Source organism: Scatophagus argus, chromosome 20 (assembly GCF_020382885.2).
Source record: "Scatophagus argus isolate fScaArg1 chromosome 20, fScaArg1.pri, whole genome shotgun sequence".
In the NCBI taxonomy this organism is placed as follows: domain Eukaryota; kingdom Metazoa; phylum Chordata; class Actinopteri; family Scatophagidae; genus Scatophagus; species Scatophagus argus.
Genome location: NC_058512.1, coordinates 6,873,549 through 6,891,789, shown reverse-complemented (window position 1 = coordinate 6,891,789; position 18,241 = coordinate 6,873,549). Strand labels below are relative to the sequence as shown.

The 18,241-nt window shown below is 40.6% G+C and overlaps 1 protein-coding gene across 7 annotated transcripts in view; it reads left to right on the top strand.

The window, feature by feature from the left end:
• Nucleotides 1-3,773: 3,773 nt before the first annotated feature.
• The window catches only part of znf462 (zinc finger protein 462), a 47,639-nt gene continuing 33,171 nt past the window's right edge, over nt 3,774-18,241 (top strand). The window contains exons 1-2 of one of the 7 annotated variants that reach the window (XM_046374390.1): nt 9,247-11,034; nt 11,644-11,733. The gene's annotated coding sequence lies outside the window, so the exon portion shown is untranslated. The other 6 variants (XM_046374388.1, XM_046374386.1, XM_046374389.1 and 3 more) reach the window with 6 other exon arrangements.

The window sequence follows — 18,241 nt, the reverse complement described above, 5'->3', positions numbered from 1 at the left end:
TACAAGACCATCAAAGGTTCAGATGTTAAAATTTCCTCAATGTGTATGTGAATGAATGACTTTACATTTGTTAGGCCATGACTGAAGTAAATGAAAATGCACATTTTGTCTACTTCACTTTTATAAATTGATAGATTTTCTTTGCTGAAGGTCAGTGGAAAAGTGAACCGTAATGTCATAAAATGTTTTTATTTGTCTTCTGATGAAACAATATACAACAATTTGCTTTTAGTAACTAAAGAAGCTCTATAAAGGTGATGTTTTTCGAACATTTTGAGTATTCATATTTTAAGGGAAACAGCACCTTTTTTTTTTATAAGTAAAAATAAATTGCTCGCTCTCAATCCCTTTGCTTTGCCCGCCATCTCAAATTGTTGTGTTCCACAAAATATATAAAGTGCTCTCATTCAAAAGAGCATTTTAAGTTTAGACTGCAGAAAATTGCATTCAGATTACACAGCAGGTATGTGTATTGTTCACTGTGCTATTTTGATGTACTGTAAGTGCACAGTAATGATTGTACTGCTTGTTCTATTTTGATTTGGAGGAAAATTTCTCTTGAAACTACATGCAGTACAAAGTAGTAGTACAACTGATTGACTGGATAGGTTTTTTTTCCAAGCAACTCAGATACTGCTCAAAAGATTTGTCGTCACTTTCTGCAGAACATTTTTATAGATTCTAAATCTTTGTTTTGATCTGTATTAATGTTCAGAGTCGTGGGGAGCTGGACCCAGCATGCACTTCGAAGACAGCAGGGAAACAAGCTATACAGGTCACCAGTCTGCAGGGTGAACAGGCAAACACATGGATTCCTTTGGGCAACTTAGGGTATGAAATTCACCCGATTTGCATCTTTGAATCGATGGAAGACAGTTAAAAACACAGATGAAAGCCAGACGAGCACAAAAAACGTGCAAACATCACACAAAAGAGGCCGAATCCAAGTCTGTTGTGCAACCAGTAATGCTGAAAACATGAAGACGTCTATGAAACAGTTCTGATGAGTTAAAGGGCCAAATGAAATAATAACCGAAACATTAATAATTCATCATCATTTCTCCATTTAGGCACATGCCATGCCAATTTGCTGGATGTAACATCTCTGTCCAGACGTCCTCACAGGCAGCAGCCACTTTTATTTCCATTTTATGCACATTGATGTGCTTGTGTTTTATAATTCAAGTGATCCCTCAAGCAGTAGCTGCAGAGTAATTTTTGGGAGAAAAGGCTATTCTGGGGAGATGGTTAAGATACATATGAAAGAAACAATAACATGAATTGCCATTTCTTTCATTTTTCATTATATGGTGTTTTTTGAGTGAGAGATGTCAAAGAGTTAAAAAAAAAACAAGAAGACAAAATCGGACTTGTAGCTGAGGATACTATGAGGGTGACAATCATTTTGTAGCCTTGTATATCCTCCGTCCCCTCTCCACTGGCACACAGTCGACCTCTCATAATGTTTGCTGACCCTTACGGGACTCCGCTGTGTCTCAATTCCGTTCTTGAGAACTTTTCAAGCAGGTATTTGAGGCCTCACCAGCATACGTGAGAGTATGCAATTTTTATGTGTAAAACTCTAAAGAAACAGCCAACTCAAGATGCTTGTTTCAAAGTAAATGGCGATAAATTCATATTAATGTATCCAAGAAGTCATTGGCCACCTTCTACACTCCTCCTGCTCTTCCACTGCTTAGACCATCTGAATCCCTGACGACTGGTCTGTTTTTAGACGTGCTGGATGGAGGCCTGGCACGGTGTGCGGGGGAGGCCGGACCAGTGGGGATGTCCTGGTGCAGTCTGTCCTCTGCTGTATGCTGGACTCCTGGCCATCCCATATTAATCAGATTTGCCGCAGCAGCCATATGTCCAAGCAGCATGATAAACCCAGGCTGCTACCTAGCACCCACAGGACACACTGTCAACACAGTGTGTGCATGTGTGTGTCTGCATGGGTGTGTATTTCACACCATTCCTCCAGAGACTTTGCTTGTTATTGGCATAAATATTACAGGTATTTCTAAAGGGATTTTAAGGGTTTTCTTGCTCCAAGTTTAAAACAACAAAAATCATGAATGAATAAAAGGGCAGCAGAGGTAATCCTAAAGGAGGAGGAAGTCAGTTGTAGGCCAAGTGACCATTTGCCACAGTGTTTGGGAAAGACATGGGGCTACCTACGTCACTGCAATAGCAGAACTGGCACTATGGACCTGCATTTAAAAAAAAAGTCTCATTCCTGTTTCCATCTGTCACCTTATTCTTCACAGAGCATTATATATTTAATATTCTCACATGATTCAGATGCAAGATGTCACATATTTTTAGTTTTGTGAAGAATCTACCCCCCCAGTGACACAGACGGCAGGTCAGTGATAAAAAGACTGACTGAATATCACTTCTCCGCTAAAGCTTTATATTTAATTTCACAAAAAATATGTACCCCACAACCCATAATTCACAGGCCTATGCCTTGTAAGATGCAACACCAATACTTTTCAGACTTGATTAATTATGTCAGTATTTTACACAAATTTAATTCCTCTCTGTGTCTCCGCCTGTAAATCAGTGAACAATCGCTGGCAAGCAAGATTTGCCACTGAGGCTTTCCAGGTGTTTGAAAGTCACAGCCAGGATTAAAGGGTAAAGAAAAAGAAATACATTTCTGATGTGCAAACAACGTTGCTTTTTGAACATCCAGAAACTGTGCATAACAGTTAAATGCTTTTGTTGCTAACCATTAACAGAATCAGAATCAGAATTCCTTTTATTTACCCCTGAAGGGAAATTCTTAACTTAACAGGTATTAGAAACTAGCATTTAGATAAATATAATATTGCGTCTGGTACTAATAATAGTTTCCCATAAATCAGCAATGGAAAAAAAAATATACCACAGACTCACTTGTGCATAATTCAATGTAATCAAGCTTTATTGTGAACTTTATATAATGCACAGTTCATTCAGCTGCAAGAATGAAAGATCAACTGTTTAGTTGTAGAAAAAGACTTTTACATCACGCAGTATATTCAGATCTTAGGATAAGTTGAGAGTGTGACGAGGAACACTCGACATATGAACTTTGAAATCTCTTTTTCCAATAAAATTGTCATCATGTCAGAGATATCTCTTGCAAATATTCTAAACATAATTCAGATCATCCCTCATGTTTATAGGCATCACCAACATGTGTTCAATTCTTATCAACAAAAGCCATCAAGGCAGATTAACCTTCTCAGATGACATTATAGTCGCTCAGTCATGTAAGGTAGACTCTTCTGCTCACCACCCACCCGCCCATGCATGCTGCTCAGCAGCTCCCCACGCCACCTAAATCCACCCCCAAACCCACCCATCCTTACCCTGACATACATCTGAGCAGGACCCTGCACCTTTTGTCTTGGGCTCCCTCTTTGTTAGCAGCTGGTGGACAGAGCAGCAGCCTGCAGCAGCAGCAGCAGCAGTATCATGTCTACTTTCTGTAACAGTGTAATGACAACATACTGCAACACATCAGCCATTTTCCTCCTTTCCTTTTGTTTTTATTTTAATATCTGAACACAAATGATACACCTGTGAGGGAACTGGATCATTGGGTGGCACTGGTAAATTTCACAAATATATTTATTTATTGCATTTTAATAGTCAGTAGTATTTTTATATATATATATATATTTATTTAATAAAATTGGGATGTTTCAACTGTATCCATCTATCTATCTTGTCTGGTTGAAGTGTGAAGCAGGATCATCAACACCAAAGTGAACTGCAGATAACCCCATGACGTGGCAGACATAGTATGGAAAGCCTATATAAAATTCACGGAACCCGCATGTGGTGGTGGTCTGAGCCGCTGATAAGGCTTTGCAGGCTATCTCTGACTTCATTCTGGATGAAGGATGAGCTTCTCAGACATAGACGTTGTCCATCCTGCTGATGCTCCCTCGTCTCATCGTAAACTCTTGTGCACCCTCTGGTGCTTGCTAGTCTCCCAAACTTCTTTGTGTAGCCTGCTTTGCAGATTGTCTTCCTTGTCTGTGTGGTTGCTCATTATTCAGAGACAGACGGATCTCAGGTCATCTGCAGCTGCAGCAAAGGAGAAGCAGGAAAGATGGCGATCATCCATTAGACCGACCGGGCGCACGCATGAAATACGAGGACAACTTTTGGGAGGATCGCTTGAGGAGAAGATTGTACCAGTGAGTTTTTCTCTCTTCTTGCACTATATTTCCAGTTTCGCCAAGATTTCGGCTGGGCTTTCAAGGTCTGCGAGAACGTCGGTATGGTAGATCATGGGATATAATTTGGAGAGCGCCTCGTGAATGACCTGGAAAGAGCTGACCCCCCCTCTTCGTTTCTCCTTTTTAGTCCAGGTCCAGCCGAGTTGGGAGAGGAAGCTCGGGCGAGATTTTAGTCGGGTGGGCGCTCCGGCTGGCACCCATGCAGCCAAAGTCAAGTGGGTCTTCTCGATTCCCAGTTAATATCCTAACCAACCTACCTCGCTTCCTCGCTATGTCGCCTGTCGGTTTGTTGTCAAAGTGACACAAGGAAATGGACGCGGCGGTGTATAAAAGAGGGCTCGTCTGCATGTTTTCAGCAGCACCGGAGCGGAGTGTTTTGTTATTCTGACATGTCTGGTCAGGGGAATAACTGGCCCCGGCTGTGCGTCCCCTCTCCGGCCGTGCGTGTTGTTGCGCGTTAGCTTCATGGAGAAGCCATTGCACGGATTGCTCTCCTCTCCCAACCAGCCTCCATTAGCGACACAGAGGAGCTGGCATAGCCGCTCGGTCCAGTCACATACACACTATGAAAGCCATGTCCAGCGTGAGGAGGCTATATGTGAACCCTCCTCTCCCTCTCTCTCTTCTTCCTCCCTTTTTTAAACGAAAGAAACATTATCTGGTGGCGATTTTGAGTCGGTTCTCCACAGGGTTGGAGCTAGATGTCTCTTGGTGGTGGTGAAATGAATGTAAGCGCAGTGTGGACTTGATTTATTTATTTTTTTATTCTAATGTTTTTGTTTTTGTTCTTTGGTGGTTGTTTTTTTTGCTACATTGTTACCCGCTTGTCTTCCTGCACTGTTTTGGATTCCTTATTTGCTGTCACTGGTCTCAAGTCAGGTATGTCATACTAGTAAGGCTTCACCATAAAATGGAGGAAAGCAGATGAGTCTCCAAGGAGAGTCCTGGAGTCAGACAGGCAGGATCTCTCACGCCAGAACAAAGGTTGTGTTCAAGAAATAATCGGCCACCACCACCACCACCACCTCCTCCTCCTCCTCCTCCTGCTCCTTCTTCTGCTTCCTCTTCTTCTGCTGCTTTTTCTGCGTTTGCAGCTCGGAAGTTTAGTCTGCTAGAGGAAGCTGAAGAAGTGTGCAAAGTGAGGTTAGATCTTTGTTAGTGGGGCCTTTCAAGGTTAACTGAGGAGTTTTAACTTCCATGAACTTGCTGCACCATTTGGCTTGTAAATATGTGTGTGTGTGTGGGGGGGGGGGGTGTTTTTATTTAAAGCATTTTGCAGGTGACACTTTTGGTCAGTGTGTGTTTTTGTGTTTGTGATGGCTGAGGAACAGATGAATGAGAGGAATTTTAATGCTGAATAATGCAGTGGGTTTTTTTTTTTTTGGCCATGCAGGTAGTTAATGTTCAACTAAGTGGTCTCAACATGCTCTCTCCCTCGCTCTCTTCAGTGTGTGTGTGTGTGTGTGTGAGAGAGAGAGAGAGAGAGTATGAGATAGCTAATGGCTGTTGAAGATAAGTTTTCTTAAAGGAAGTTCTCAAGATGATTCTCTCATTTTTGATTATGGATGAGTTTTTGGATGGATACTGTGTACATCTACACCTTTCACGATGCCTTTAAATTCACAAGCAAAAAGTGCTCTGGTTTAAAGTCTTGCTCTCTGAACTGCTTATTTATAGAGGGACTAGTGGAGGCTCCTCTATGTTTATTTGGTGGCACATGTGCCTTTTAGTGCAAGGTTATACTTACTTATTCGCTGTTTCATGCGTATTAAATCGATTTAAAAGTTACGAATTAGGTTGTCGGTCATCTGTGTTGTAATGTACAACTCCACCGTACAGCCTGAGGTGACTTCTCACACATTATATCCTAAAGGTGTCTGTTGACCAGCCTGTCAGGAGAGTGAAGGAGGTGTGTTTGCAAGCTGTAATGTGTTCCTGTGTGTGTGTGTGGCTGTGCTACGCTCTGCAGTTCCCCTGCCCACTGTGTGAAATCTTGCTGACAAGGAGACTGTGAGCTTGACACACTGTGCTGCGACAATGCTGGGGCTGAGAAGAGCAATCAAAATGGTGGCGATGCTCCTTCTCCCTGGCGTGGCAGGGCAAACAGGTTCCCAAGGAAGGAGTTGACAGAGGCCCCAGCCGGGCAGGAATCTGCTGCGGTCGACACATTTGTCTCAGAGGCGGGTCCAGTGGATGTAGTCTGGTTGATGGTGGATGTTTTGCAAATGAGCTCAGTGATTTGACTCTAGATGTGATTGTGTGGTTTCTTTTGTGGAGAAAGCTCACGGGCTGTCTTGGGGATACCGACGCTGTGCGCCGTCCCTTTGAGTTCCTGCTTTAACTTTCACAAGTCTTCAACACATTCTTGGCTCTTTTCTAAATTGTGGAGCTTAGTGATGCTATGCTAGAAGCTACTGTGTTTGCTCAGGTTTGAGCTGGTGTGGGTCAGGGCTGATGGCTTTTGCTGTGGCAGAGATGGCTTTTCCAATAAATTGTGTTATAGTGAAACAAGGATGGATTACTAACGAGGCAGAATGAGCAGCTGCTGCAGGGACCCCAGATTTTCAGAGGCTTCCAAGGTTCTTGGCGTGGCAGCAACAGAAATTTGTCTGACTAAATCAAAAACTAAAAAGTTCAGTGGTGGTTCTGCTTTTTTTTTTTTTTTTACCTGATCTCAAGGTCCTTTTATAGATGGCATGTGTCTAAATTGTAAAGCTGAATAAGCTGTTAGACTATTTTGATTTTCTCCGGTGTGAGGATTTGCTGCTTGATTATAAACTTTTAATTAATTGATTGATTGTTATCTTTTCCTTTTCATTGTCATATTGTATGTTAGTCTTTTGATTTTTGACTCATGCAAAACAAGACCTAACAAGATTTTGGAAAATTCTTTACTTCTTTGTTGTGTGTTTTTGAGAAACAACAATCAGTGGTTTAATTAATTAATATTAAAAATAACCATTAGTTGCAGCCCTACTAATTCGAATTTAATATACTACATCTTATCTTACATGGTGCATAACTTTAAACAAATTTGTGTTTGAAGGGCACAATACACTATATTGGGCCACCAGACCGTTAGGCCAACAGGGACTTATGACATCGCATTCTAAATACATCAACAGTTTTGCAGCTGCAACAGCTTCCACTCTTCAAGGAAGGTTTTCCACAGGATTTTCTGTGGGAATTTTTGCCCATTCATGCAGTAGAGAATTTGTGAGGTCAGACACTGATGTTAGATGAAAAGGCCTGGAAAGCAGTCTCCATTCCAGTTCATTCCAAAGGTGTTCAGTGGAGTTGAGGTCAGGACTCTGTGTGGGCTCGTCAAGCTTTTCCACACCAAACTCATCCAACAGTGTCTTTATGGAGCTTTGCTTTGTCCACTGGGGCACAGTCATGGTGGAATAGAAAAGGGCCTTCCCCAAACTGTTGCCACAAAGTTTGAAGCATAGCATTGTCCAAAATGTCTTGGTGTGCTGAAGCATTAAGAATTCCCTTCACTGGAAGTAACCCCTGAAAAAGAGCCCCTAAAGACAGTGTGTCTGGATACTTTTGTTTCTATAGTATATATCTAGACAACATGTCTGTGTGTGCTCTTAATCATTTTTTTTATATTTACACAGCATTTTGTTTTTCTTTTTAATAACACGGCCTCAATTGAAACATGAGGCTCGTAGCTTTAATTTAATGAGCTCTACAAAGGCCGTCCTCTGCGTGAAAACGTTCTACACACATTGTTGCTGCAGTTCAGCTTTAGGGTGACAGGGCAGGACTGAACTATGGTAGATACTTTTAGAAAAAAATTACATAACTGGATTTTTGCAAGGTATTTCAGGATTACGCTCAAAAAGCTTGACAGAGAGGACAGAGGATTAAACAAGAGAGACTTCTGTGATGGTTTCAGTGCTGGAAGGAAGTGGTGGTGAAGCTCATCACTCACTCTGATACTCTTTCTGTGTCTCTGTGCGCGCGCGCACACACACACACACACACACACACACACACACACACAAACAGCCCTCCCTCCCTCTCATTCACTCACTCACACTCGGTGATGCACTCCCCCATTCTTCTCTACCTGGGGCAGCAAAGAAGGCTAGGGAGACACACAAAAGCAAATTGAAATGCTCCAGTGAGTGCTTTCTTGACATGATGCATGGCTCATGAGATGCAGCTTGGCCCTGCTGCTACACTTGTTAAGTGTGCTGAAACACACAGGCCCACAGATCCATAAACACTGTAGTCTTTACAGAGCAGCAGAAACCTCACTACATTTTACCAACCTTCTTCATTCCACAAACATGTTCTTGTTCTTGATTTAGATACCTGATTTGTATATGAAAGCCCTGTTAAAGGTTAATGCTGTGTGATTAGGCTGGTTTAAAAAGCTAAAAAACAACATCATGTCAGGGTTAAAATGCAACAAGGAAGTGGCTCGCTGGAGGTGTCATTCCAGTTTCTGTTGTCAGTTGCCACGTCACGTCTCTGCAAAACTGGTTCCTCCTCTCTGCTTTCCATCTGAACATCAACAGTTCACCTTTCCCCTGACTGGAAAAAAAGTGCTTGTAACTCAGTGTAGCTCACAGTTTTCACAGTGTTTTCCACACAACTGTGAAGCATAGAGGGTCAGTTTTATAGAAAACTTTAGGTATAAAGTGGCCGTGTTGATGAGACAGTTTGCCCTGTGAGATAAATTAAGCCATCATGGCATTCTCAGGTTTCTATCCTAAACTCTTGATTTATGCCCTTCTCTAATAAGACACAGTGAACCGACTCTGTTAGTCTTGAGCTGCCTGTGGTGGAAAAAAAAAATCCTGAATTCTTTGGAGACGCCCGTTCCTTGGGCAGTGTGGTGCCACCGGACAAGGCCTTCATTGAGCAGGAACAGGAGTGGTCTTGTAGAAGGGATCCACACTGGCTCGGCCTACGAAGCAACAGAGCTGTCCAAGGACGATTAAATATTTAAGAGCTTGGAAAGGAGGTCTCAGTGGTAAGTTAATATTGATGGGTCTCTCATCTTTCCCTTCTCAAACTTGTTGCCTCGAGAGGTTGGTTTGGTGAACCTGGAGAGGAACCTTATCTCTCCTTAGATAAACTCAACTTTAAAAGAAAAAAAAAAAAAACGCCTTTCTTCAAATGATTCTGCAAGTGAGCCAGATTTGATTTTGAGTTTCAGTTTTTTCTTTTGCTTTTTTTTATTGCTTCCTGTGTCCTCTCCTGGTCACTCTGAAATCCTCCATCTTGACGAGCTTGTAACCTCACCCACTCCCTGTAACTGAAGTAACTGCCATGTCAGGCTTACAAGGAAGTCAGCATTGCAGTGTTTGCTGGCAGTTGTCCACTGAGCACCACTCACTAGAATCCCTTCAGTGCATCTCGCAACCTTTTCTTGTCATCTTTTTTTTTGGTTCTGTTTCTTGGATTGGTGGAATTAGATACTGCTGAAGGCATTTTAATAGATAAAGGGAAAATAGGAATGAAATCAAGGTTTCAGACTGTTGATTGAGATACGCTAAGAGCCTTCAGTGCAAGATAGTTTTGCTCAGAGTTAGAAGGAAGTCACATCATTCAAATAATATGCTGTACTGGGTTACTGGACTGGAGTTTGGCACTTCAAGGGCTGACCTTCGTCTGTGTAGTTGGTTCCCAGTTGTCTATATATGTTGTCAGTGATAATACAGGATTTATCTGAGACGGCCTCAGATTGATTCACATCAGGAAATGGTTTCCTAGGAGAGATGGAGTACAAGGCTTCGTGGAATGTAAGGTTTCCTGGAGTAATTGTCTTTGTGGAAAAACACTTCCTGGTTTCTCTCCAAGATTTGTCCTTGGACATCCTTCACTTGCCCCAACTCTTCAGTAGTTTCTATGTGGCCCATGAACCCAGTTTTAGGACATCTGAATGAAGCATATTTTAAGACTGTCAACGCATGTGGTTTAGGCTTGTGTATTGTTTTTCTCTTTACTATAGCCTACTTGTGTACAGGATTTTTCTCTTTGAGCTCATGGGAAGAGACCTCCAGAGAGAACTAAATATATCTACCTATTCCTTTCCATATAAAATTGTAAAAATAATCATGCCTAAGGCGATTAATTAAATTGTGCTCTTAATCATTTTTTTGATGAAATATTTAATCATGTTGCTGAGGGTTGCCCCAAGTTTTATCTTTTATGCTTTTCAGTCTAGGAGAGATAAAGATTTTACCTCTCTCATTGAAGCACTGAAGCAGATTTCTTTTGGGTCATCTGCATTTGATTATATTATCTGCAGAAGATTACTCATATCTTCTTAAGGTTTTGTGTGATATTGTGAGCAAAAGCTCCATATTTAGAGGCTCTGTCCTCAGATCTTTTCAGGATGTTGCCTTCAGCTTATGAAGAACAACAGATCTGAATTCTAGGTGGCCATCTTTGCAGCGAGCAAAACCACACATCTCACTTCTGCTTTTGCTGACTGCCATGACAGTCTGCAGAGGAACAGACAGGAGGGGAAGCTGCTCGCTCAGGTCCGTGCTCTTAAAGTTAAACGCTTCCATCTGTGTAACAAGATAGCAGAAGCGAGCAGAGGCAGCTCCATGCAGCTGAGCAGGACAGTCAAAGACCTTGAGGAGCACAAAATGGTGGATGGCTGGGCCACTGATACTTCAGCATGATTGCCTGTGTCCCCTTGGCCACAGTGGGGCTGTCTGTGTGAAATGGAGTCCTCTGTGTGGAGCGTTGGCCCAGCCTCAGCTCTGATGCAGAAGATAATTCTGTCAGCCCCGAGAGAGAGACGAGACAGCAGCCAAGTGAGGTGACTATACTAAGGGGAGGTTGAGCAGTAGACTTCCAGAGGATTCAGATTCATGTATGTCTGCATGACTCCCATGTCTCATCCTCACTCAGCTACTTGATTTCCTGGATTCTGACTTCTGTTATTAAATGCATTTTTATTTGGTGCTTCTTGCATTGAACACATGCAGTAACCGGAAAAAAAAAAATCAGCTCAGATGAAAAGATTCATTTTGGGTTTTGTTAACAGAAATGTCGAAAGCAACGATATAAGGATAGTCATTATCTAACCTTCACACCCAGCAGCCTTTAGCAGAGGGATTTGCCAGTCCTTTGGATTGTTGCTTTGTGAAAATTTCAGGCTTGAAGGTCACATAAATATCTCTTGTGATTAAAACATAAATGCAGAAAATGTAAAAGGACTCTAATCGTGAACATTTTGAATGGAGTAGTATTTTCTTTTTCTCATTTTTTTAGGGTGTTTTCACCATGACAACCTGAAGACAGTAGCCACATGGAAGATGGCCATTAATGCTTGTCTCCTCCTAATCTGCTTGGTCATTATCTTCTCTGCGAAAGAGGTCAAATGTTGTTACCATGTGCTCTGTGTTGCTGTCGTCCTCCTTTTCAGAAGGAACAATCTGAGCCCTTTGCCAAGCACAAAGGCTACCCTTGGAGCAAGGTTACTTCACTATGATGGCCAGCTTCTTTCATTTTCTTTGTAAGAAACATACTATTATCAAGTTGGATGTCTTTTGATTGAGAGAAGAAATGTCTTGGTTTGCAAAGAAAGAATATAAGTAGGTGAGTGAGTGCATTGATATTAAGTATTAAAGGCTGTCAGACTGGGTGGATGATGTCAGGTAACCAGCCATCTGTCAGAGAGAGACAGACTGACACAAGCACTGTCTGACCTTGCAGTATGGACGACACACACATAAAATAGAAAATTATCTTCTCTTCCTGGGATTAGCAAAGCATTTCAACTGGTTGCTATGCTAATGGCATTCCTTCCTCTCCCTTTCAGCTTCTCTGTCTCTATTTTTGATGGGAGGACTTTCTTGAAGGCTTCAGTCATCAGAATGCTTTGAGGTCCAAAGATTAAACTCCTTCAGTCCGCTAGACTTCACTCGCTGTCCTTTTATTACTTAGGCGGCACATGTTCTTTGTGTAATGCATTAACTTTCATGTCAAATCAGATGATATCCCAGGCATGATATTGATCTTTTTAAAGGCAGTTATATCATTTAAACACCAATTTAGGGATGCAGAAGATTTCAGATTTGCATCTTTGGATTAATTTTGTTTCATTAAACCTGCATTCAGTCAGCTTAATAGAATGGTTTTAAGTCTACATGATCTACTCCCAGAATCCTCAAGGGTCGCCTGGGCCTGTAGCAGTTAGGTGTTTCTCTTTAACGCCCTCTGAATGTGACACCAGTGAAGGTCAGGCTGCAGACAGATCAGCAAAGCTTGCTGGATTGCAGTGTCTGAAAGGCTCTGCACCTGTATTTACCAGTCGTCTGAGACAATGTGGGATTACTAAACTGGGTTGCTGAATGTTCACCAAAATCCAGACTTTTTTTTTTTTTGGATTCATTCTTTTGGTTAAAATAACTGGTAAAATTAAACTTAAACACAAGGGGCTATAGTTCCTCTGTGCTTCATTTACATAAGTATAAAAATACCTCATGAAATCAATGTAGTAATTGTGTTGAGATTCAATTAGCAGTATGGAAAATGGAGCAGATTTTTTCTTAAATTAAGTGAATTCGCCATACTGACAGAAGTATTGGCAGTAAGGAGCCAACACAACATTTTGAGCTGTTACTGCGGAAAGATTTAGAGTTCAAATCAGATTTAATTTTTTTCTGAAACATAGTGAAAACCAGAAGGAATTATGGCTCCATCAGGAACTTTTCTAGATCAGGTCATATTTCTGTGATGGATGGTCATGTAAAGAGGAAGCTCTGAAGGAAAAACTACCAAGAGGCCAACAGCAAGCTAAAAATAACTGAAGGACCAAAGCAGAGTCTATCCACAGCATGCACTTGCAAGAGTTTTATGTGTTCTGAACACTTCTGAGCTGAGAGGCAACAAAATGAAGACTACTTCTCACCAGAAAGCACGTTAATTTTGCAAGCATGTGGTTCATTCCCATGACAGGAAGTGGAACTTGTGATCTGATGAAACCAAGGTAGAATGTTTTGATCTTAATTCCTAAATATAGAGCCATGGCACATGGAGAACAGGTCATTTACCTTAAGGACAATGCTCACCGTAATGCACAGCCCATAATACTACACAGCTGTTGTGTTGGCTAGAGGGTGAATAGTTTGAGACACCAAGGGAGTGCTTTGAGAGTATGTTTCCCCTTAAATTAAAAGTGGCTGGAGAAAATCAAAAGATGTGGATGTGAATGGATTTTTTGTAGCGCCAAAACTGAAAAAGAAAATACATTTTAGGTAATTTTTCTACTGGAAAAAAAATTTGTCGACACTTTTGAAATTCTATAAAATTATTACAAAATAGTGAATTGAAATTTAAAAACCTACTTTAAGTGAGTTAAAACCTTTGGGGGAAACCATTTCCTGTCTCCGAACGTGATTCAGTACGGCCAGACAGAGCAGTCTGACATCCTGGCCAGGCCTTCCTTTAGCTCAGTTTAGAGCAGTCCTAACTTTTGCTGAACAGTCACAACTGTGGTTAATGCTGAAATGTGGTTGCACAGACAGAGAAGAGTCATAAGTTCAGAGACCTAACTAACTAGAGTCAGTTACAGAGCAAAAGCTTACTAACCTCAGCTAACATTAGCCGCCATAAACTGCCAGTCATACCAGAGTTACTCAGGCTGTACTAGCAAATCCCCTGAGTGTATTGAACTGAGCAAGGGTGTGTTTTTATATTATTGTAAAACATGTTATTTCTTTGCTTAAAGCAGATTATTTTGCTGTAAATCAGATATTTTAGATGGACTTGTGGCTTAAGATGAAGGAGTGTTAGAAGAATGTTTCTGGTCAAGGCTGTTTGAGCTGGTTAATGGTTGACCTACTTTTTTTGAATGCCATATGCTTCCTGAAACAGATTTGTTGCCAGATTAATGCCAGCATTTTAGTCAGGTGGTTGATAATATCTCGTGATAATGTTGATGATTTTGGTCACTGTCAGAGACCTTTTGGATTTTTTGGTTCATCTATGGTTGGTTTATTCATTTTAAACACAATACAATCTCACCAGGATAAAATGTGGATATCAAGTGATTTATCTTACAAGATGATCAACGTTGCTGCTCAATCTACCACATATGTATTCAGCAGATTGACTTCGGAGAAATCAAACTAAACAGAATCTATAGCTGGAAAACACCCAAAGTCTCAGAATAATTAAAACCAATATATTGTATGCAGCTTACAGGGAGTTGTCTGATGGCATTACTGTTGTGTTTCTGCTCTGTTCTGCCCTTTTTTCTGCTATTCTCATCCCTTTCATTCAATTCCAGCAGATGTCTGATGAATGTTATGACAAAACGTTCATACTGAACATTATTGATTCCTCACATCTCCTCTGAAAAGGGCCTGCTCCATTGATCGGCCAGGTGGGATCGATGTCTCATCTCTGTGTATTCAGACTTCCTCAAATGAGCAGCACCATGTGATCACATCATTTAAGGAAGCTCTCTGCTCTGATCACAGTCAGAGAGGAGTGAGGTCACTGTCCTTACCGTTCTTATCACCCGAGTGCTGCAGCACTGCTGTAATGAAACAGAGATGTTCATCAGGAAAACAGTATCTGTCTGTCAGAGTCAGGTGGTTACATTGTGGTGTTGTAAATTAATTTCAATGTCAAAGTCTGTTAGAAGAGTACAGTGGATTATTATTACATGTTTATGCATGTAAGATAAGTCAAAGCAACACTTAAGTTGTATGAGGTTCCAGCCATTTTAATTTGGTGGCATTTTAACTTTTATTAAGCTAAAGGTTATCAGCATGCTAACATGCTCACGTTGACAGTGCTAACGTGTTGATTTTGGCAGCTATAATGTTAACCATGCTGTCCATCTTAGTCTAGCATATTAGCATCCTAAAATTTGTAGCACTAAGTTTACATGCTACAAATTAGTGCTGAGGCTCATGGGAATCTGATGGGAAATTTTAGGTATTTGTTCATTAGCCAAAGCCAGTATTGACCTGAGCAGGGCACTAGGTAAAATGTTGTGAAGTGATTACCAAAATAATAAGGATTCATTTTCTGGGCATCATAGATATCTGTACCACACTTCATGGCAGTCAGAAGTCATTGAGATATTTCAGTCTGGCCTGGAGTGGTGGACAAACTGACTGACTATGACTTCAAATACCAACTCCTCAAAGGTGAGGATCTGTAGCTTTTCTCTATTGTTTAAACTAGTTGTCAGTCAAAATGTGCGATTGGAAGACATTGCCTTGAGTTTAAAACGTGTCAATATTTTTTGTCGTTTCATAGAATTAATAAAAAGAGTAATACTGAAACTCATAAACTCATAGTTGCTCTACTCTTCTTCAAAATCACAACCTCATTTGCATTTTTTTTTTATCATTTCAGTCCTCATTGTCTGAGCTCTCCGTTAGGCTTGAGGACTGTGTTTACTGTAAACGTAGGTGTCTTCTTGTAAAGGAAAAGCAAACACTTTTGGGTGCAAGGGCACAACAGCAGTGTGAAAATCAGTTTAGACGGATGGGCCTTTCATGAAATCTGTACAAACCTGAAAACGATGAGGTTACTAACACAACATGAGATTCATGTGCATTGTTGTGGTTGTATCTGTCAATATGTTATTCTTCTGTGAGGGGATTATTGGAATCTGAAGGTCATTTAGGTCGGACCAGCATTTCTCATTTGAGCTTGTGTTGTTATCTGCTACAGTACTGACAGATAAAAGCCTAACTGCGAGCTGTCAAGAGTGCAAGCTGCATGCAGGCCAAAGAATCGCTACCAACCAGACGCTGCTATTTTGGCTGGCTTGCATTTGAGGGCACCATTCCTAATCTGAACCAAAATAACTTCCAGAGTGTGTATTAAGAAATTCTTAAGGAATAATACTCTGTGACATATTCGTAACCCTTTCCTGTAATGGATGTTTTGAGACCTTGGCGTGAGGCAAAGCTAAGAATACAAAGCAAATTGACACTGAATCCAGACCTTTGTGTTCTGAGGTGGTGGTGGTGGTGGTGAATAACTGTGTGGATGTGTGTGTGTTTGTGTTCTCTCTCTTATAAATGTTGTGCGTGCACAGCTAACAGAATGTATCAAATGCACATATGGTTGCATGTTAGTCGACAGTCTAGGAAGTCCAAATGTTAATTATGCTTTCTGGTTACCGTTGTGGTTTTTCCGCCTGTAGCAGCCTTGTAGCTCTTTAACATAAATAATGCAAGAGGAATGTTCCCAAAATGACATGACAGTGTCAGATTTTTGGTCACTTTGTAATTTGATATGGTAAAGTTGGTCACAAACATTTTCTTATTCACACATCCATCAGTTATTGAGCAACATTAACATTTGGACATAACATTTATTTTGATTTATGTTTCTCTTCGTAGTCCAGTATTGACTCACTTTTGGCTCTGTTTTTGGTCTCAACCACCTCCTGAGATCCCTTTCTTTAGCTTCTTAATGTGTTATGTTGCTGGATAGCTAACAATGACCTGAAACCTGCAATAAAGTTGAGGGGAATATCCCTACGACCGACTCCTTTTCACAATGTTTTTACATTATACAATCTGAAACTTAAGAATCATAAAGTCAGCAAACTGACTCGGTATATATTAATTACACAGGAACATCTAGTATTTGTTATTAGCTAACATTAGTCACCATGAGTTTTATTGGTCACACCAGACCAAACAATGCTGCAGCAGTAAAAACTCTTACTGATTAATTGCCTTTTTAGCTATGTATAATCTTTAATTGTTTGTTTTTGTGTTTTGGATCCAGTCCAAATGTTCCCAGAATTTTAAGATGCCACTGCAGGTTCTGTGCAATTATAATTAACTCCACTAAAACCATTTTTGGACATTTTAGGAACAAAATGAATAAACAATCATTGTTTTATGCTTTAAATTGTAATTCCCATTCATGTGGGTATTGACAACCTTCTAAAAGTAAGCTAATAGTTAAACTATTTTACTGAGCTGTGCCAAAAATTGAATGTGTGGTCATTACAGAGCAAACTTTTCGCAGTTAAAAAGGATGATAAAGTTAAGTGAGTTTGCTACAGCTCAAACAGAAATGGTGTGTTTAAAGGTTTCCCACACATGTGGAAGGAGTGACTCAGTTGCCCTGATGCTCTGGTCAGCGTCTGTGGAGGATCTATTTGCAACTCAGGGCCACATGGATGGTAGTGGCAGCCACAGAGTCTGAACTGTTTCGATGCTCCATCTGAACAAGCATGTTTTCAACCTGTTTTAGGAGTTATGTCTAATAGCGTTTGAACCCTGGAAATTGTTGCCCCTCATGTTGTTTTCTTTTCTTGATTTTTGCCAGGGTATGAAGATTTAACAGACAGATTCACGGTTTGAAATGCAGTCAAAGTTGAAAGCTTGTGGCAGTAAATTGTACTGAAGTAGTTCTAAAAAGACTTCGAAAATGTTTTTGTGATAATGATGAAAGATTTGACAAAAGCTTTTGGAGTTGAAATAGTTGTATGTTTGTAGTTTTCTGTTGGTGGGTGTTCATTTCAGTTTTCAGGCAGAGAAAAAACACATGCAACAATGGATTTGTTATCTCTGTCATTAATTCATCTGTCCATTATTATCTCAATTGACTGTTAAAAAATGTCAGAAAATCGTGAAAAATGTCCATCACAATTTTACACAGGTTTTGCTCTATTAGCAGTGTAAAACAATATCCAAAGTATTCTATTTTACCACTCCACAAGAGAGAAAACCAGAGAATCTTTGAGAAGCTGAAACTAGAGATTGTTTAATGTTTGAGTGACTTAACTGATTCTGTCATCAAAAACTACAGACCATTTATGTTCATTTTTTAGCCACATGACTTCTGTCAGTCTGAAAAATTCTATACTGAAACATAGTTAGTCACAATAAAGTTAAATTCTTGTGTAATCTAACAGCCCTTATACGTGAGGATGCAGTCACCAGGTGTGCGATGAGCTGCAACACAAAAAAAACTGATTGACTTTGAAACTAAAGCCTCACCTCAGTTTTTCTGGTTTCAAAGTCCCGCAGTTG